The 22,910-nt window shown below is 38.1% G+C and overlaps 1 pseudogene; it reads right to left on the reverse strand.

Moving 5' to 3' along the window:
- Positions 1-2,162: 2,162 nt before the first annotated feature.
- LOC116876719 lies at positions 2,163-2,643 on the reverse strand (annotated as a pseudogene).
- Between the last annotated feature and the right edge of the window lie 20,267 nt (positions 2,644-22,910).

Here is a 22,910-nt window from a genome sequence, read left to right on the forward strand (position 1 = left end):
AGGGGAAAATGGGGAAACTGAGGGAGACGCAGTAGTTGGGCACATAGTGATAAAGTAAAAGCCGAAGTGGAGTAACAGATAGGAACACCATTGAAAAGAATCTGAACAGTGGAATGATAAAAAGAATTAAGAAAGCAAATGGTCCCATTAGTTTTGATCTTGAGAAGGTGTACTTTCTGCTTGTGGTCTTTCCAGCTACAACTTGGAGGGAAAGAGAGTCAGGGAATGTGGCTGCGTAGAACTGTGACCCTTGCCTACAAGGGAGATGAAGTTGTAGGAAGGGGTGAAATTGTGTTTCTAATGGGACAAGATAGAGTCACACATGCAGATGACAGGAGGCGTAGATCCTGCCTGCTTGGAAACCAAATCCCTTCCTGTGCGGGTTCGATGATATTCTTCCTCAGAAACCAACCAATTCCAAGATGGACTCAGTGATTTTTAAGATTTTCACTTGAGGATGTTTTAGAGTAAAATTTCAAGACCACTGTGTTTCTTCTGTTCTTTTACTTTAAGAGCAACACGGTGGAATGCCTTGCCAACACCAAAGGGTTCAGAAGAACTATTTCTGTTTTTCCAAAGGGCTTAATAAGGAAGCAGCTTATTCTCTCTGAGGAAAATGACACTTTGCAGAGGCCAAATATATTTCTGTAAATTGTGAAGGATAATAATATTGTTCCAATTAAGCTCTTCATGCTCACAGTATAGAGGCCAATCTGACCTTATACAAATAGGACAGTACGAGAAAAAAGATGCTACTGTCAAAAATGCTCTCACCTGGAGGATAAATGTCACAAATAAGCAGTTGCCAAAAAACTCTAGAGAGGCTAGAAACATCATTTTATTTTTCCAAAAGGATGACTAGATGAATTTGTAAGTTGAGAAACTATAGGGAGCTAGAATCAGGGAATTTGAATGATTTAGCCATGCTGAGCCAAGTGGCCTTTCTCAGAGTTTAGAATTTCTTATTTTCCAATAACAAAGCCTTAAATCCCTCAGGCAAATAGTCCTAGAAAAAATTTTTCATTATCAGCTCATTAGATGAATTTAACTCTGAGCTCTTGAAACTTATTTGTTTTACTGAGTATTAGTGATGCTTTCTAGAAGATTTCCTCATTTTTTCTGCCCTAAAAATGGTCTAGGTCAGGTTCTGATAAAGGTCCATCCTTTTTTTTTTCTTTCTTGTGGACTTATAAAGAAAGATGGAGAACAAAAACCCCAGGAGAAGCCTTTCCTTAGTCTATCTATGAGCCATAATGTTGTCTATTTATGTGTTTTTAAAATACACAATGAAAGATTATTTCTATATTCAGTGAAATATATTAGCGGTGTGAAGAAGGAGGAACTCACTACCGTAGTTAAAATTCAATTAGCTTGGCTTCAGGCTTGGTGTGAGATTAGCTTAAATAGTGATTTTTTTTCTCTCCTTAAATGCTCACATTTTATTCTCAACCATTAATATAAATGTTCATGATGAAGGATCAATAAATGCCCTGGAAACTTTTTTTTAATTAAAGAAATTTTGCCTGTTTAAGGAAACAAATGTACTTGGGAAAGAAATATAGTACAATTTCATGCCCATTAACCAGGCATGTACGCATGCTACCTGCGGGTCTTTTGGGAAAACCTCTCATTTGAAGATTCCTAATTTCTGTTCTGTAACATGTTATACAATATTTTACTTCGGAGGGCAATTGCATGGCTTTTTGTGGTGGGTGATCGCAGAGTATGCCAGTCGAGTCTGTGGTGGTAAAAGCATTGACCCAGCGTCATACAAGGGCATCTTCCTGAGTGACACTCTTGAACCACAGCAGTTTCCCACTGGAGAGCTACCCCTTCAACTTCTCTTATCTTCCAGGACAGAAGCTCCAAGATGGCCCTTCTGATGGTCTAGATTCTCTTACACTTGGGTTCATTAGGAATCTATCAGTCCAAATGTTTAATCCACAGAATTCATTTTAAAAGTGGTGCCTTACAGGGAGGCCCATGGAACAAAGAACTAATGGGAATGGTGGTGGGAAAGGGCACAGGAGTCAGGAGCTGGGGAAAGTAGTGTTAACCTTTTGCTGATTCTTTGGTTTTTTGTTTTGTTTTGTTTTTTGTTTGTTTGTTTTTTTGTTTTACAGTCTTGAGGTCTTTTTTTTCTTTTTCTTTTTTTTAATTTATCATGCCATGAATCAATGGGGAATGGGTTCCAGCAGCTCAGGTTCCTTTCCATCAGTTTCCCGAAAGTGTGCTTCTCTGGGTGGAGCAGGCTTGCACTTCCACTGACCCCCAGAGCTTTCTCTTTGGTTTCCTTCTTTTTCTTCTCATTTTCCTTCATGCACTTCAGGAAGCTGTCTCGGCTCTTTGAGTGCTTAATATGCTCAATACTTACATTGATACTTCTGGCCAGAATCTGCCCTTGACTTGTTTGTTTACAACACTGCCAACAGCAGGCTGGGTAATACTGTAGACTCTTCCAGTTTTGCCATGCTAATATTTGTGGGGCGTTCCTCCTCAAACAATGCCCATTCTCTTGATGTCCACAATATCACCTTTCTTGTAGATTCACATGTGCGTGGCCAAAGGAACAACTCCATGTTTCGTAAAAGGCTGGGAGAACATAGAGGGAGTTCCTCTCCTCTTCCCCTTTGTGTTGGTCATTTTGGCCAATTACTGGAAGTTGGTGGTTCTGGCTGAAAGGCTCTTTTACTGATTCTAAGGCCACCTAGGGCTGATCTCTATTGCTGTTGTCTATGAGGAGGAGAGGGAAAACATCACCCAGATTCTTCTTACCTCATGAGTTTCTGTTCATGAAACAAGAAGAACAATTCCAACTCTGAGAATAGCCTTTACCCCTCAGGCACTATGTTAGGAATGGACACTAAATCTTGTTTCTCCATCTACCTGTGCATGTGTGGAGTTTCTTATGCCTGGAATAAGTTAGCAGCACTCCTGTCTTTACTCAGTGTCCAGCAGTGTATGAAAAATGACCCACTCTTATGGAGAATAACCAAGTTCAAGCGGATGATGTATTTCGTTTGTGAAGAAAAGAAAAAGCAATTTCTCATGAGAAGCCCAATATTTTTGTAAAAGTTGAATAGGATGCTACTTAAGAAAATGTCTAGCTGCTTAAATGTAGAATGTGGAGAAGAGTCAAATCCAGGAAGATCCCTTTGCTCTAGTATCTGTTTATTTTTGCTATATTATGAATTAGATAGTTCTGTTTGCTTTAAGCTTTTGTGTTCCTGTTTTGTTTTTCTGACTTGGTTCTCCTTTGATGATGTGAGTTAAGTCAAACCTGATGACCCTCCTCTTTTCCTACATGTTTTTTCATTCACATAGTTGGTGGTGCAAAGGCAGCTTCGTTTTCACAGATATCTTTGTTTGTGCACATACTTATATAGCACTTTGGTGAAGAAATGTTGATGTTTTCTTATACTGTTTTACCTCTTCTATCACTTATCTGGTGGTTGTTATTTTCCGTACTTTCTTTTTGATGTTCCTTTTCAAATGAAAATATCCAAAGATTACATGAGCTTTTTACCTTGTTCCTGCTTAAGTTTATGAGTATTTTTAAAGAGGAATTAATTGTTTGTTTATTTGTTTGTTTTGAGAGGGAGAGAGATAGAGGGTGGGGCAAGGTGAGAGGGAGAGAGAGAATCTTAAGTAGGCTCCATACCCAGTGTGGAGTCGGCCTGGGGCTTGATCTCCTGACCCTGAGATCATGACCTGAGCTGATAGCAAGAGTTGGATGCTTAACTGACTAAGCCATCCACGTCCCCCAAGAATTTATTGTTTTAATTTCATTAAAAATATTTCTTGAAAAATTAGCAAAATTATAATTACTTATTGAAATATCTCAAAAATACAGAACTATAATACAGGGCACAAAGTGAAACTTTCTATATCCCCTTAATCCCACTCCCCAGAGCTAAGAGTTTGACATATATGGTTCCAGTATTTTTCTATGTCTTTACAAATTTACCTTTATATCTATTTATCCATCTATCTATCTTTCAATCAATCAATCATCTATCCATCTAGCTATCTCTCATATTTTCTTAAAACAAATGGAATATACTATATACAGTCAGTTATTATTATTTGCAATAGTTATATTCTAAAAAATTGCTCTAAACACTAAATTAGAGAATACTGAACCATTGCTCCTAGGGGAAATGCAGAGTTAGGTTCCTGTGAGCCTCTGGTCACAATATTTTCATCAACTGATCAATAAAAACACCTGTTTTATATGTATTTCTGTCTAAAGACACCATATATATATATAATACTATATGTATACATATAGTATTTTATTTATTTATTTGACAGAGACAGAGAGAGAGCAAGAACGTGCAAGCAGGGTGAGCTGCAGAGGGAGAGGGAGAAGCAGACTCTCTGCTGAGCAGGGATCCTGATGCGGGGCTCAATTGCAGGGCCCTGGGATCATGACCTGAGCCACCCGGGTGCCCCTTGATATATACTATTAACTCTTTAATACTGAACTCATGACCAACAACACTATAACTCAGGTCTGAACAAATTTCATCTAATACACATATTTTCTTTTATGAACTTCTTGTGCTTAAGAACACCAGACGGCTCTTAAGTACTACTTAGGGGACCATTTTAAACAGTAAAGTCAGGGGAGCTCAGGGTGGTTCAGTCCATTAAGCTTCTGCCTTCTCCTCAGGTCATGATCTCCAGATCCTATGATCAAGGCAGTGCTTGATCAAGCCGAACTCTCTGCTCAGTGGGGAGCCTGCTTCTCCCTCTCCCACTTTACCCCGACTCCTGCCACTGCACTCATGCTCTCACTCTCTCTCATGTGAATAAATAAATAAATAAATAAATCTTTTTTAAAAATGGCAAAATCAAATGCAAAAAAATGTAGCAAATAGATCATAGGAAGGACATGTGTTTGTAAAGCAAGAGCTGAAATAAGAAGACAGAGCATCACCTTGTTCAACCTCAGCTGGAAACATGCACATTATGTGATTCAAAATTTTCACTGCTCTATGCATATCTGTGAATGAGCACCAACGTGCTGTGAGCATTGATTTTTGGGTTAGAAATATATTTTAATGGGTAGGCAGATTCACAAATACAGAATCTATAAATAATGAGGATTGACTCTATCTCTCTGCAATGTGTTTTTCTTTCCCTATTCAACAATAATTTATAGACATCCTTCCATGCACTTCAAGTTTGTTGGAAACCTGCCAGGTACTGTGCTTAGTGCTGGGATACCACGTTGAACAAAATAGAACAGAATCTGTGTTCCTAAAACTTCAGTTCACTATGGACAGATAATGTAATCCTAGGTAGTGGTAAGTGTTCTGAAGAAAAACAGAACAGTTTTAGGGGTAGAGAATGACAAAGACAGTGTCAGCTACAGTGGTTAGAGAAAACTTTCTGATGAGGTGACATTTGAGCAAGATTTGAATGACTTAATAGAATCAGCTAACTAGATCAAGAAATGAATGAAAGTTATGATATAAGGCTGATCACCCTGTAGTTCCGGGAGGGGTTTTAGCAGTGGTCTTTGTAAAATTGGAAAATAGGATATTTTAACTGCAGTCACATAAGATCACTGCTACTTTCCTCCTTGACTTGCCCTCTGCCATTCTTTTTCTTAAGTTGGGTGCTGTTAATAATGCACATTTTTGGGTATTGGCTAAGGCTGTGGTGTATTGTTCAATGTTTAACACTGGACTCTCGAAATGAAAGCCCTGGTTTGTAACACTTCTCACTTTCCATGGTGTAGATACTCCCACCATGGCCAATTTTAAGCTATCAGCATAAGGTCACAGGAAATGGAGTGGGAAGAGATGTTCACTAGCATACATACCATTACATAGTATTTCCACCATACAGATACAATAGATGTAATTTCAGGAACATAAATTAACATGTTCCTTTAAACTTGTATTTTCTATAAAGTGGTAGTTAGATATAGACACTTGGTCAGATTTTTTTTTTTTGACAGACTATGTCATTGGTACTATCACACACATCCATCAGGAGATCCATAATGTATGTAGTCTTGCCTTAAATAATTTGAGTATTTACCAGCCTGAAGGGCAAAGGACAATTATAAGCAATTTACTGAACATGCTTCTGGTACTGTGACTCTATTAAAAACAGGTAAGAATAACTTGCGTTTGTTGGAATGACCATAATCTTTTCAGGAAGTAGCATTACTTACCATAGTGATTCAAAGGGGAACATTGGCAGTACAGGCAGAGTAGATTATGTCATTTCTAGTCATTGGTGAATGAGTGAACAATTTAGAGTCTTTTGTGTTGATCAATGTTGAGGTTAAAGGGTTGAAGCTATTACTACTAGATTTCTCAATTTTAAGGGTAGAAGAAATAGTACTGCATTTCCCTGTGCTAAAGGCAAAAAAAAAAAAATGATAAGGCTATGGAGGGATGCTTTTGAGCAGTGTTTTTACCCTTTTGACTACCTATGGGATCTCTGCGAGTCTTGTTCTCCCCTTCAGCTGTGCCCTCCTGAGTTATTATTGACTTGTCTATCTATGGCTCTACTCTACTCTTAAAGCAGACAGTCTTTTCTCCTTTGCCTTCCAGAATTAACACCACCACCTCCTACTCCCTACTCCCCTCCTACAAACACATATAAACCAGCACATTTTATTCTTCTGCTATCACAGATCACTCTAACTTCTGATGTCAAAATTCCATGTGCCTAATATGAGACCTCTGATATGATATGAAGAAATGAAGTTTAGGAACAGTATCCAGCTTCAAGGGATGGATCTGAAAGGAATGAGGAGAGATCTCAGTGTCTCAAGAATGGGTCTGGGATCATCCAGCACCCATGACATGGGCCCAAACACAAAGTAAATATCCAAGAGACACAGGAAGAATAATGACTGAGTAAGCCGAGTGACATTTTTCTTACTGACTTTGGGGTCAAGTTTACGAAACCTTATGTCAATTCTATGAAGACGTTTAAGGTTCTATAAATTCCTAGTATTTCACCCAATGGATATGATTCCAAATCTCGCTTGCTGGTTGGGAATACTAGAAAGAGGCAGTGAGCTTGTCAAACTGGGCTCCCAGGGGCTCTGAGGGCAACAGAGCAGTCTGTGTGACTGCAAGCAGTGGATGTAGGGGAAAGCTCACACCCTGCACCCATTGCCCAGTGTTACCCATGTCTGAGTCAACTCTCCAAGTCCCCATCTGTCAGCAGCTTAGCTCTGTTATACTTGGAAGTAGCAAGTAATTTTTGAGATGCACACTAATGATGTATAGCGTGCTCACAATGACTAGGCCCATGGACATCCTTCCAAATTATTCTTCACTGTCAATTAGACCCAGAATCTTGAGTATAGGCATGAGGTGGCCACTACTAGTACTTGGCCCAGAGCTCTTCAGAACACTTTTAATAGCCTGTGTCCTCTCCTGACTTCTGTGTTATCTTTTCATTGTCAAGTCCAACTTGAGACTGCCTTCAGAGGTCACCTGAACCGTTTTGGCCATAAGTGCAAAGAGCTACAAATTCTTGGAGGCTTAGGTTCCTCAGAGATGGTCCTTAGCCAGTAATAGTATGATAGGACCAGAAGAGCCAGCTCTCTTGCTTCTAGTTGGAACAAACTCTGAGGCAAAATATAGTCTAGGAGTTGTGTAGGATCCATCTGAACTTACACTCTGGGACTTTGTCTGAAATGGTACCCGTATTTGGCTGTTGAAAAAGAAGTTCTTTTTCTTGCCTGTTCCAATTTCCTCCTTTCCCTGCTTGGTTTCTCTTGGGAGAACTTCTTAGTAAGTCACCTGTACAGAAGGAAGTCTTGTCTCAGGGTCTGGCTCTGGGGAACAAGTGGAATGTAAGGGGCTGCACTGAACACTCAAACAGCCGCTGTGGTACAGGACTACCTGCTCCCATCCTACATGGCCTGGGTCTCAGAACTTGGTTTTGACCTTGATAATGCTGTAGTTTCCCTACTTCTCCTGGCTGGAAGCACAAACCCCTTAGGACTAGGACACTGCCGGTGTGATTAAGCCCAAATATCTTTTATTTTATTCTTGCCAGTTATCCTTCCTGGGATTAAAATCTTCCCCTCATTCCTCAGCTGTTTAGGAAAATTCTTACATAGGTGGATAGAATTCAGGAAAATTCTCTCTTGCTCCCAGATGGTTTCTACACAATTGATCATTGCCTGGAGTCAGCAGGCAATCCCATCCCAGAGATATGCTCCTTGGTTTGGAGCTAACTAGTGCCGATGACTTCCAGAACCATACTTGAATTGGCTAGATCCTGGACATATTGTGTGGTGGCCATTACAGGGTAGACCTCGGAGGACAGATTGATCAGCTCAGTCCCTCTTTCTGCTCTACTTGGCATCCTTTGCCTCCTAAGCAGCTGGATGGTGGAACTTCAAGCATGGTGCCTCATCAGTGAATTTGTGAGGACAGTAGCTGTGTCTACTTTAACTTAGACACATTAAGTCCCTAACATCTATTGCAGAACCAGTAAATGTGTATTGAATGAACAAATGAATGAGTATTTGCCAAAGTTACTGTAGAAGATTCTATTAACACCCATATTTCTCGGCATATTTGAAACTCTGCTGCTGATATTTGAACACAGTTCAGGGTGTGTCCAACAGGGTGGACAAAGTGGCTTTGGCAGAGGGTACTAAAAACCTGATACACATCCACACACACACATGATCCTCAGGGCAGCATCATGGGGGATAATGGGCTCTGGTTCAGCTAGTTCTATCACTCTTTAATAATAAGCACTAATATTTACATTGTGTCACTCTGCACCAGGGAGTGTCCTAAGCATTTGAGTTAAAATAACTCACTGTTTAACCTTCCCTACAACCTTATAAGGTAGACTTTATTGTCGTCCCCATTGTAGAGATAAGGAAATGGAGGCTAACTGGCTCAACATGGGGTGGCAGAACTGAGATTTGAACCTGGGAGAGCTGCTTAATTTCTACAATACCCACCAGAGTCTTGGTATAACATCGTGAGGATTTGATGCGATACTGTAGACGAGGCTGTAACAGGAGGTGATCTGAGGCAGGAGTTCAGTGAAAGCAGTGCATCTGCCTCCTTCTGCTTTTTTGTCTCCAATGCTGTCTTTGTTTTACTCTTTCAGCTAATTTTTTATTTTAAAAAAATCAAATAACTGTTTTCAGAATTAAATAAATTAACATCCATGTAGTCTTTACACACCTTCAACAAATACCAACTCATAGACTTTCTTGTTCCATTTACACATCTTTCTGCACTATTAAGTGAATTCCCAACATATTATATTATTTCCTCCATAAATATTTCAGGGTAGATCTCCAAAAGATAATAGCCCTTTAAAAACTTACAATCAGGGGCTCTTGGGTGGCTCAGTTGGTTAAGTACATGCATTTTGGCTCAGGTCATGATCTCAGGGTCCTGGGATGGAGTCCCACCTTGGGCTCTCTGCTCATCAGGGAGTCTGCTTCTCCCTCTTCCTCTGCCTGCTGTTCCATCTGCTTGTACTCTCTTTCTCTGTCAAATAAATAAATAAAATCTTAAAAAACAAAACAAAACAAAACAAAAACCACACAAAGTACCATTATCATATCCAAAAATACCTAAAAATCATTCCTCAACATCATTGAACATCCCAGCAATGTTTACATTTTCCAGTTGTTTCTCATACAATTCCACCCCCACAACCTTCATAAATTTGTATGAATTAGAACTCAAACTAAGGTGCTTCAATTGCAGTAGGTTGCTATGTCATTTAAGTTTTTGATAATCTATGGTGCTCCTTCTCCACAGTTAGATTGGGAAAGAATGGAGTTGGTTGTCCTGTAGCTTTCCCAGGAAACTCTTCTCCGTGTAGCTGATTGCATCTTCCTGGTGATATTTCCTTTTCTCCTCTGTCCCTTGTTTTTCCTACATAGTGATGGATCTAGACGCTTGGTCAGATTCAATTTGGGTTGTTTTGGCAACACTACTTCATAGGTGGTGGTGTTGTGTCTAATTCTTGCAGAAGACACACACTTTCTGGTAATTCTCTTTTCAACAATTTGGCAGTCATTGATAATTATGCCTAGAATCATTAAGTTATTAGAGGTTGCCAATGGTGCTACTCATTTTTTATACAGCAGGGTTCCACGTGGAGAAACTTCCCTAATTCACTGTTTATGCTGAGTTATAGTTCTTTTAGGGAAAGCAGAATAAATGCTTGATTTCTTCCCTTTACCAGTTTTCAAATAGTGTATTGGTTCTTGATCAACTCATGGATTCAAAAAAATCTTTTTTTCCATCACTTTTTAAAAAAATAAACCACTTAAAATTTGTAGAAAAGTTGACAAGGGAAATCCCTTACCTAGAGGCACCAGTTGTTAAAATTTTGCCACATCTACTGTCTCTTTCTGTCTCTCTCTCTTTCTAGGAACTCCTGAAAGCAAGTTGTAGACATCATAGCAGTTCATCCTTAAGTACCTTTTTTTTTTTTTTTTTTTTTAAAGCAGTCTCTATACCCAACATGTGGCTTAAACTGGCAATCTCAAGATCAAAAGTTGAGTGCTCTATCAACTGAGCTAGCCAGGTACTCCTTTCCTAAAATACTTCAGCATATATTTCCTAAGAACAAGAATGCTTTTCTACATACTCACAATACATTATCCTAAGAAATAAATTTACTATTAAGAAAATAATATTTAACAATCCACATACCTTCCCATTTGTCCCATTAACGTCTTTTAAAACTATATTTAGAACTCCAGGAACAAATGACAAATCATGCATAATATTTCACATTCCTATAGTCTTTTAAAATCCTTTTGGTTATTTCCTCTTTTGGGATGGGTACCAAAGTTTGCCTGACTCAGAGTCCATTATCCTGCATTATGCTGCCTGGGGACAGGTACGGTGGGAGAGGGTCCTGTGTGATGCTGTTTACTTCCCTTTGCATCACATCAGGAGGCTTGTAAAATCACTTTGTCCCAACACCGGTGATGCAAAGCTTGATTCTTGGATTAAGTTGAAGGATGCCAGGTTTCACAAAAGTAAAGGAAACTTTCCTTTTGTAACTAAGAAGTAACATGTGGCATAGTGTTTTGAGAATGTTTGGACCTCTTACCCTCCCCAAAGGTGTTAGCATCCACTTCTGATCTGGCTGGAATCAATGATTACATTCCTAGTTACACAATGGTGATTTTCTAATGTGAATATATCTTCTATCGTTGTTGGATATTTTTCTGTGAAAAAGAGGTTTCATTACTCCCCCATTTTTTTGAGTTAACACCATGGACTCGTGGTTTCTTTTTTGATTCAATGTATTGTAATCTGTTACCACCGTTATTCTTTTTCAGGTCCACGTTGTTCCAAATTTGACCTATCTGAGCTCCTTCAAGATAGCTCCCCTCTTTCTTTACCATATTTTCACTGGTCTTTCAGCCCATCTGGCTTTCTGGCTCAGTCAGATATTGGGGCTCACCTTGTGGCTCAGTCTTTGAGTAGGCATGTTCTCCAGTGAACTCTGGTTCTTCTCTGTGGATGATGGACTTTAGAGACAGTGAACGGGGGTCACGTGTCTTTATTGCTACTGGGATAAATAATAGGCCCTTTCAGGGAGAAAAGCTAGAAAAGATACCTTTCTTTTTTCTTTTTTGTTAAGTCAGGAATTCATACTCGCCAATCACAGGACTTCTCTACTGTACCACTCCATATTTGTATCTTCTTTCTAGGGCAATGAGAACCTTGGTTCTCAACAGTATGGATACATTTGTTTATCCTCTATATCACATATTCATCACAAAAGTTTTTCAGAATTGTTACATCGGTGCTTCTCCCAACAAAAAACCTAGAGTAAAGTTCAAAATTTGTTCACGATTTTTTTGTGTTTTGGTTTTTCAACTTTCTCCCACCAAAATACTGTTTCTCAACTTAGATACTACTGACATTTTGAGCTGTATAATTATTGGTTCTGGGGGCTGTCATGTGCATTGTGGGATATTGAGCCCCATCCCTAACCTCTAGATTTTGGATGCCAGTACTCCCTTTTCAACCCTCAGTTGTGATAATAAATATCTATAGACATCATCAAAAGTCCCCTGGGGCAAAATCCTCCTCAGTTGAGAACTGCTTCACAAAGAGGCTACAGATGGCTGAGTTACTATTTTCAAAAACTACATAAATTAATATTATTATGTTGTTATATTATCAATTCGATACTGATTTGTTTCAATTTGTGTTCAAACTTGGGATTTGCTTTTCTTTGATCATTTTCAAATTAAAATTTATTTTCCTAATAAATAAAACACATACATGGTTCAAAAGTAAAAACTTGTAAAAAGAAAAAAAAAAGATATATATTGGGAAGTCTCATTTCCATCCCTATCCTTGCTGCTATTTTCTGCCCACCAACTACAAATAATTATTTTCATTAATTTCGGGCTGATCTTTCTTACATAAAATGTAGCATACTATATACATTCTCTTTGTAACTTTATTTATGCACTTAAAAATATGTCCTGGATATTACTCCAAAACAATTAAGGGAGATTTTCCTCATCTTTTTTTTTTTTTTTTAAAGCTGCTTAGTACTCCATTGTATGTTTGGCTGTTGCATAGCTTAATCCCTTATCTCTCAGAGATGGGCATTTAGGTTGTTTCCAGTATTTTGATAATACAAAATTTTTCCCAGTGAATAACCTTGTGCCTATGCTGTTTTGGATTTGTGAAGACATGTCTTTGGGGTAGAAATGAAATTGTTGGATCAAAGGGAGGGTGTATATGTGGCTTTGTTAGATAATGCTAAGTTCTCCCTCACAGAGTTTGTACTAGCTTGCGTTCTTAGAAGCAAGATGTGAGGGAATGTATTGTCAAGCTTTGAATTTGCGCCCATCTGATAGGTGAGAAAATATCTCAGTATATAGTTAGTGTAGCATTGACTTGTATTTCTTTCATTATGAGTAAAGTTGAACATCTTTACATATGTTTGTATTCTTTTATATCTTTGTGTGTGTGTGTGAACTCTTATTTTTTGCCCATTTGCATGTTAGGTTTTGGGTTGTTTCTGTCCTGGTGTTTTTAAAGACATTAACATATTAGGTAGATTAGATCTTTCTTTGTGATACATATTGCAAATATTTTCTCTCAATTTGTCATTAGCTTAAAAATTTTATTTATGATTTTTTGCTATGCCAAGTTTTTTTTTTTTTTTAATTTATTTAGCTATGCTTCTCCATGTATTTTTTTCATGTCTGGATTTGAATCCTAATTAGAAGGCTTCCCCAACATCAGATTATAAAGATATTCACCCATGTTTTCTTTCACTACTTGAATTATTGTTTTACATTTAAATATCTAATGTATTTGAAGTTTATGCTGATGTACGGATCTAGCTTTAATTTTTTCTAAATAAGTTACATTTTCCTTAACACCATTTAATAAGATCAATGACCTTACCTTTGGCATGTATTTGGCTCTACTTTTTTGTTCTATTCTTTGGCCTCTCTATTCATATTAGAGTATCATGTATATATTTTTGTAATTATAGAGACTTTCTAGTGTTTTTAAATCTGGTAGGCTAGTTCTCCTCTGTTCCCACCTGGCTATTTTTTTTTTTTTTTCAGAATTTTCATAGCTATTCTTGCCTTTTCTAAAAATATGAATTTTAGAACCAACTTGACTAACTCCAGCAAAGGCTTGTTGGTATTTTTATTGGATTGCATTAAACTTATATAACTCAAGGAGAACTGATCAATATCTTTGTAATGTTGAGTCATCCTATCCAAGAGAAAGGGAAATGTTTCCATTTTTTGAAGTCAACTTCATGTCTTTTAGGATTTAAAGCTTTAAAATATTCCACATGTAAGTTTCATTTAAGTTTATTACTTGTGTTAAATTTATTCCTGATTATTTTATTTCTTTTTTGGCTCTTGCAAAAGCATTAAATTCTCTGATAAGTTGTGGTTTGTATATTTAAAGGGCACTGATTTTTATGTATTAATTTTGTATGCTGACATCTTATGGATTCTACTGTTTTGTCTTATCACTGAATGGTTTCTCAGGGATTCCATCATATCATTTATAAATAGAGATAATTTAATTTTTATTTTCAAATTTTTATGGCATGTCCTCCTGGAATCCTCTTCTATTCTCTAGGGCTCTTTTTGCTGTTAATATGGACTCAAGTTATCTTTATCTTTTCTTTTTCAATAATGCACCTGAATGAACCCAAGTATGATGAACTGTAGGCTCTACAGCCTCTCGGGTATGATCCTGGTGACCATGTTATTGAAAGTAAGAATGTGCCAGTATGTCTTCAGTGGAAGTTGTCACCTTCACCCCCAAATCAAGTCTTTCACTGTATTTCTAGGTATTTCTCAGATGCTCCTAAACTTGGCTTTGGCTCTGACCTTTTCTTTCTCCTTTTACCTTATATCATGTCACCTGCCAATTCATGCAAATTTCACTTCAACAACTTTTTTCCTTTTCTCTACATCCAATGGCTAATCCAGTTGGTGGGTACATGGTCCAGATCCATTGCTTCCATTGGAGACCTCTGAAGGGCTATCTCAGCTTCAGAACCACCTCTGGGATTGGCTCAGTCCTCTGCTATGACTGCATTTCAGTTTCCCTCTTCTTTCTGCTCACTGCTAACTTCCCCACTGCCTTCAGGATGCTTCTGAGAGCCCTCCTGAGTGAAGTCCCTGCACAAACATTTCAGAGTCTTGGTATGTCTCCTGGGGAATCCCATCTGTGACATTTCTTTTTCATGCAGACTGCTATACCCAGGTTTAGCAACCTCCCACCCCACCGACTTATTTCCTGCTTAGAATACTGCAAACACTTTCTAACTGGTTTCTGTACTCATGGACCCCCCCACCAGCCTTCTATAATTGGTCTACACAACTGTAGACAAATTCTTTATACTCAAGCATAGCTCGAATCAGGCTGTTTTCCCACTCCAAAACCTTGGTGGCTCCCTTGTCCATTTAATAGGTTCTTATTCTTTATCGTGAGCTTCAAGGTAAGTCCTAATTTAACCTCCACTATTTTCATATATCATCCTCAACTCCAGTGTAAGTAACCAGTGCTTGACTACTTGCTGTCCTCCAAATGTACCATAAAAATTTCTCCTTCCAGGGAACCTGGGTGGCTTAGTTGGTTAAGCTTCTGCCTTCAGCTTAGGTCATGATCCCCGGGTCCTGGGATGGAGCCCCATGTTGGGCTCCTTGCTCAGTGGGCAATCTGCTTCTCCCTCTGCCTCTGTCCCATCCCTTTGCTTGTGTGTTCTCTTTCTCTCTCTCAAATAAATAAAATCTTTAAAAAAAATTTCTTCCTACATTTGTCTTGGATTTTCTCTCTTATATTATCTTTTTTTTAAAGATTTTATTTATTTATTTGACAGAGAGAGAGATTACAAGTAGGCAGAGAGGCAGACAGAGAAAGAGGGGGAAGCAGGCTCCCTCCCTGCAGAGCCCTATGGGGGGCTCAATCCCAGGACCTTGGGACCATGACCTGAGCCAAAGGCAGAGGCTTAACCCACTGAGCCACCCAGGCACCCCTCTTCTATTATCTTTCATAAAATTTCAACTGTATTTCAAGGTCCAGTTCAAATAACACATTCTCCGTGAAGACTTTCCTTATACCTCAACAAATAAAAAGTCTTCATTGGTCATTCTCAATGAATTTTGTACTTTTCCTTGATATCTTCTTGACTATATTTACTTGTGTGCTTATTGTACCTCTTTCTCCCCATTCCTATCCTACTGCCTGCACTGATGGAATTCAATCTCCAGAGCAAGGTCTTCCCTAAATCATCATTGTATTGCTTGAAGCAACAAGCACAATTCTTCATACTGGAGCTCCATAAATTATTAATAAATACAATTGAATGTGAACTACTAATATGTTTGACATTTACATGAACGCTTTTTATCTTCCCACCTTCTCATGTTTGGGGGCAGAGGGCTTCATATGTGGGGCAATATTTCACTAAGGTGTTTTGGATGAAATAATATTTACACTATGTTTCTCAGTACAGTTTTCATTGGAAAAAGATCCTTGAATTTTTCTTAAAAAAGTATCTGAAACTAAGGACAAAAGACTGCCCCTGTAGAGTAATGGCTATATCTTTTTAGACATAAACAAGAATTGCCCAGAATTCCTGAGGGTGGAGAGGAGAACCATGAGACCAGATAAATCAGATGATGTAACATCAGATCCATGGTGCAATTTCAAAACGCAGCTGTGGGGCAGGAATCTGGAACCAACCATAAGTTTCTTTTCTTTTCTGTTTTCCTTCTTGTAACTGAGGTGATACGGGTTTTAGTTTCCTTATTGTGTATAGCCATTTCACCCATATAAAAATAGAGTTTTTCTTTTCCCATGCATCCTCTCTTCATTTTATTAACGAAATCTCTTTCTCAGGCCGATGAGCGATGTAATCCAAAGCATTCTCAATTAGTATTCGATATTGCCCCTAACACTGCAATCAGAGACATTGAAAGTAGGGTGCTAATTAAAAATAAGCTTTTGGTGTTAAAAATAATATTTTTGGAGGCAATCTGTAGAGAGAAAGAAAGAAAATTGAATGAGATATCATACACCTCAAAATACATTTTTAAATTTTATCCATCTATTTATGTCATCCTATTACTCAGAGTCAGCTAATTCCAAGTAATATAGGACTCGAAATGTACGCTTCTCCTTTTTAGGGTATAGAGGTTTTTTTTCAACAAGCAGAGTGTGGTTATGGTTGGATAGAACAGTACAAGGTGGTGTTTACATAGGATCTTTCATTGAAAGGACTTTGAGTGTTTCACAAGCATTGCCTCATGAATCCTTCCAACATCCTCAGGAGGTGAATGGAGTTACTGTTCCCATTTAACTAGTGGAAAACTTAGAAAAGAGAGGGCGAGAGCTTCATATTCATCAGTGATCATACAAATATGACCTACATAGCTTTTTGGTTCTTGATGTTATAGCTATGCTTGTATAAATGCTAGATTTCTGTTTTGATTTTATGCTGTTGTCCTTTTTCCTTGCTTTTGCATTGGACTGTTTAAAAATTGTCACATAAAAACTTTGATAAAACTTTCTGTATTATGAAGTCTCATCTTAACACTTCTGCTATTATAGTAATCATACTGTAACAGAGTTTTGTTTTACCTCATTTATCAAGAGGGTACATTTCTGTTACCTTAGCCACCAAGAATATGGCCACAATCCCAGATTTGAACCAAGACTGGTGCTAGGTGGGGAACTGCTGTCACAAAGCCCATGAACATTGTTTTGTAGAAAACAGCTCTAGCAGGGGCGCCTGGTGGCTTAGTGGGTTAAGGGTCCTGCCTTCAGCTCAGGTCATGATACCAGAGTCCTGGGATTGAGCCTGGCATCTGGCTCTCTGTTCTGTGGGGAGCCTGCTTCCTCCTCTCCCTTTACCCACTCCCCACTTATGCTCTCGCTATCTCATTCTCTCTCTCTGTCAGATAAATAAACAATACAATCTTAAAAAAGAAATAAAGAAAGAAAACAGCACTAGTTGAAGCACTCAAGTGATATGTGAAAAGTAAAGCAAGTGATAACAGGACACCGATCCACTGGCATCAGGAAGAGATGACCATTGTAAGGGGGCGGGGGGAGGGGAGAGGTGGTTGCTGAGATTATAGGAAAGATGTTCAGTATGCAGGAAAAACAAATCTGTTTAAATGACAGCAGCCAAGTTATTGAAACTGGTTTCTAGTTCTTTTTCACAGTAGTTTGGGAACGTCCTCCACCTTACATAGCTCTGAGACAAGGAACAAAATGGCAGTGATAGATATGCAAGATTAATTCACTGTGCTGAGAGTTCTTGGTGAGATTCAGTCAGAATTAAGATGTCGTCTGTATATTGAGGAGACACTTCTATTTGTAACTTTATTTTGAAGACAAATATGAGGAATGGTTAAAAAAAAAAAAAAGAAATCCCTGAAGTAATATGTATCAGAAAATGAAGATCTCTTCCTTCCCTCAGAAGGAAAATGAATTGTCTTTTATTCAGCCTAAGTCTAGAGTCTAAACCAGTCAGTGAGTGAGATACGCGTTGGCCCTCTGACAATTGTCAGGTCTTGACACTTGCACATGATTTGTTGACAGGAACACCTGGTGACGGCAACAGAGGTGAGTGTAGGAGAGAAGGCATGGGAGCCTCACTGAGCTCGTGTAGCCCTGGTGGAGAGCAGTAGGCAGGGTGCCAGCCAGACCCCATTAACTGGCCCTTGGTAAGTTCTAGGATCTAGATTTTTATGGACTCCAGTTGGCATGAAATAAAGATGAAAAAAGGTTCAGTTTGATCATCTCCTTTATACCTATATATAAATATATCCCAAGAAGAATACCTGATTGCACCATTTCTGAAATCCTACACCTAAGTCTTTAAAATCAGCGACTACTCTGGACCTAGGGCTCATTGGTTCATTTGTCATTATGCCAAATCATTTTTCGCTCTCAGAGCCCTTGAAAAACATGTTTTGGATATTCTGTGTAACATTCTGGGTGGGGTGATTTCTCAAAGGCTCAATCTTAAACACAAAACAGAGCCGTAAGGCCAGTGATTAGTACGGATGCAAGAAGTCTGCAGCTATGCTGAATCTGCATAATGTTCAGAAGGCTCTAAGCCCACGCGGTCTTGACCTGTCTGTCACCATGTGCTGACGCAAGAGGGCTGAAGGGTGTGGCTTACACAATCTTTACCCAAATAAACTCAGTTTCTGCAAAAAATGATGAGAATTTATGTAGATTTCTCTTAAAAATTATGAAGCATTTCATACATATAGAGTAAGTGTAAATTATAACAATAACATTACTGCCCCTGTGTTTATCATTTAGTGTGAGAAAGAAAACTCCTCTAATCCTTTTGAAGCTCCCTATATTTTTTTCTCCTTCTGCCTCACTCCAAATGTAACCACTGTTTTGATTTTTGTGTTTATCATTCCCATCCTTTTCCTGACAGTTTTCCTTACAGTCCACAAATATATTTGCTGTAAATATATACATATATATACTATATGTTTGTAAAAATATAGAGTAAAACTGTAAGTAAAAGGATATTAGTATACATATATCCCCAACAAAATGGTGTTAATTTCATGAGTTTTTTAAATTTAAAGGAAAAGTATAATATTTTGTGCCTTTTTCTATGATTTGCTTCTGTGTTCAGAATTTTATTTGTGAGATTCATTCATATGTATGTAGCTCATCGGTTCTCTCTGTTGAGTATTCGGTTGCATAAATATACCACAATTTATCTATTTACTCCCTTTTTGACTGACAGCCATGTTGTTTCCATATATATCTGTCTATATCTATATCTATATCTATATCTATATCTATATCTATATCTATACATATCTTGATGTTCACAGGCAAAATTTTCTCCAGGGTATAAAAAGTGGAATCACCGATCAATGGAATATGAACATATGCAACTTTGCCAGGTACTGTCATCCATTTTCCAAAATCAGTAAATCAGTTCACACACCCACCAACAGTGGCTCATGGTTCCTATTGCTCCATATCACCTCCAACCTTTGGTATATTAGACTTTCAAATTCGTGCCAATTCAGTGGGTGTGAAATGGTATCTTGTAGTGGACTTCGTATTATTTTCCCTTATTTCTAAAAAGTTGGGGCTTCTGATTATGTGTTTCTCCTTTTGTTAAATGTCTGTTTATTTTTTATTCCTATTTTATTATTTACTGGGTTGTTGACTTTTACTTGTCTGTTTTTAGAAGTTATTTCTGGATACAAATGCTTGTTTTGATTATGCATGTATGTTGCAAATATCTTCTTTCGATTCTTATCTTTTCAATTTCTTTTGACATAGTCTGTTATTTCTTTAATTTTTTTTAACCAAGGCAAACAAGTATTTTCTGTTTAATGTTTAAGAAGGTAAAACTAAATTAATTATGATACTCAGAATTTTTATTCAAATATAAGAATTAGAAATGGTGAAATATGTTTGTGTTCATTATTTTATTTTATTTATTTATTTGTGTGTGTGTGTTTAAAAGACAAAATGGCAGATATATGTCTTCTGTCATTCTCTGGCACGGTCTATTAAGATGACTATATCTGGTGTTAACCAAATGGATTTCTTTATTTATTTAACTGAATGCTGTTACCATTTTGGGCATATCCAAAAAGTCTGTAAAAAAATAAAATTGCAACACATGTCTTTCTTTTCAGATCCAATTTCTGGGGAAAGGGCTCTATCCTTGTCTCCCCTTCCTTAGAATTATTCGCTCCTTATCTTCTGGTAATCTGGCTTCCCCTCAACTCATTTGGAAACTGATCTTTCAAAGATCACAAAGACTTGTAATTTCCCAGTTGAATGGCCTCTTATTTAGAATTGCCAGATTTAGCAAATAAAAATACAGAATTTGCAGTTAGATTTGAATATCAGATAAACAGAGAATAACTTTTTAGTGTGTGTCCTAAATATCCCGATGTATGTCCCCAATATTGCTCCTCATCCCCTACCTCCAAGCACATTCAGTCAAGGGCAAAATACTGCCAATGCTTCAAGTATTCATATTAATAATTCTGTCCCAGTGACTGTAATTCTACAGTGAAACAAAGATAGGAAATTTGGGTATTTAGCTCATATGATACCCTTATAGAAGCAGAGAGCTCTGGTTATATTTTTTCCTAATCAAATGCTGTTCCACCAGTCTCCAAGCCTGAGATTTCCCCTCCTGTGGGATTCTCCCAAGGCAGTATGATTGGGGAAGAAGAGGCAGCCTAACATAAATTATTCTAGTGGAAACTGTTAGAGCCTCAGGAAATGGTCTGATGAAGAGAATTCAGTTCTGAGAAAAACAGAAAATTAGGGTGGTGTGTGGGTAGAGGATGGGGAGGAAAAGCATGGAATTGGGTTTGAGGCTCCCCTCCTCTCTTATCCTAATGCTCCATCACATACAATTTAGTCTTTCCCTAACTTTTCCTATCCTCTGGAAAGAAATGCTAGAGACAAATAAATATAAACTCCAGAAATGGAAATTAAAGCAACAATAACTAACATATCTTGAAGGGTTTCACACAGGGGAGAGAATGTGGTCAAAAGCCTTTCTAAATGAAGGACTTTTGTTTGATTTGAAATTTTAAAAAAATTTTATTTATTTATTTGACAGAGAGAGATCACAAGTAGGCAGAGGCAGGCAGAGAGGGGGAGGCAGGCTCCCCACTGAGCAGAGAGCCTGATGCGGGGCTCGATCCCAGGACCCTGAGACCATGACCTGAGCCGAAGGCAGAGGCTTAACCCACTGAGCCACCCTAGCGCCCCTGATTTGAACTTTTAATTGCAGTAAATTTCATGATGTGAGTGAATTTGAATTACAAATTTTCCATAACTTGAAATTAGACTAGTATACCAAAAACAATGGCAACACTTAACACTTAGAATAGCCTGGTATGACAAAAACCAGAATTCCTAAAACCAAGAATCACTACTTCCTTCAAGGTTCTGTCTTTAGTCATTGCTTTCAGTGTGGAAATTCAGTTCTTCATTGGAGACCCCTTTAGAAGTCACTGTCTTCTTGAAGCCTTTGTCAGTCTCAAATTTCAATGGGAGGCTCAGAGCAAGTTGGCATTCCGATTTAGATCTCACTTACCGCACAGTAGACCATGGTTTTTCCAAGTCCTGGTCCCCTTCTGCAACACGACTTCCTTATAGCAGGAGCCCACGCCTTATCTGTAGTCACTTCTCCACTGTTCTTGGCGCTGGGTTGAGCTTAAGTTGACTTAAACTGCTGGGTTGAGCTTAAGTTGACTTAAACCTCACTTAGCCTTAAATAAACAATTCATTTTGCTCAGCTTGACAAACATGGTTCTTGCAGGATAGTTATATATTACTAGTAAAATAAATTGGTAATATATTCTATCTGCAAAATTATACTTTGATAATCTGTCTTTGAGTACACATACATTCAAGTTTTGGAACACACTTGAAAGCTTCAAAGGAGAGAGTTGAGTACTTGAGTGATAAAGATGTATTTGAAAAGCATGGGTCTAAAAAATGCTTGATCAGCTAAGCAAATGATGGGTCTTTCTCTTGTCTGGAAAGCCAGAAGACTTTTAACACAACCTGACTGCAAGGAGGAAGTTTGAAATACAAGAAAGGTGGCCTTTCCTCCAAAGACTTCAGCTATATATTATCATGGATCCCGATTTATACATGTGGAAACTGATGACGTTGAGCAACTTGCCTAAAGGGAGTCACTGACAAGAGCTGGGAAAAATCTCCCAGCTTGTGCTGTAACGCATAGACTGTGTTGACAGAAGTCAGGCTCTGCAGACTGTTTTGTAAGTGTAATGTTAGCATAATGTTAGCAAACAATAAAGCAACATCTGCTACAGACGAGGCCAGAGAAATCCGTTTTTTAAAAGAACAAAATGACCCAAGAGGGAGGAAGTGAATCTGAGAAAGATGAGCCCTATGGTTGCTAACATTTTCATTAGAGACTTATAGAGAAATGAATGTTCACCCCCTAAGAGTAACTCTCAGGGAACATCTGAGGCACCACAATTATTCCTGCACAATACCTCTCCATTCCTTGCCTCTAAATAGCCCAGTTTTCTGGTTACCTGACATGGACACAGCTTTACTGAAATGATGGGAGGAGAGGGAAGGAGTTGCGTTTCATGTGGGGAAAGGTGTATGGACACAAATCTAAAATAAAAAATATGCGTGGCATCAAAGAGTGGTTTAAAGAGTGTTCCCCCATAATGTTTCTATGAAGAAAGTAAGCATGCCATTTAGATCATTGCTAGAATATTGAATTGCTACCATTGGCTTTCACAGTTTGAATAAAATATGTAACCAAATCCTAACACTCATTATAAAAACACATATGGAAAATCCTTTTTCATTCAGAGCAGACAACATAGAAGCACTATTTTAGCCACAAGA

Source organism: Lontra canadensis, unplaced genomic scaffold (assembly GCF_010015895.1).
Source record: "Lontra canadensis isolate GAN:19392208 unplaced genomic scaffold, GSC_riverotter_1.0 scaffold47, whole genome shotgun sequence".
Lineage (NCBI taxonomy): Eukaryota > Metazoa > Chordata > Mammalia > Carnivora > Mustelidae > Lontra > Lontra canadensis.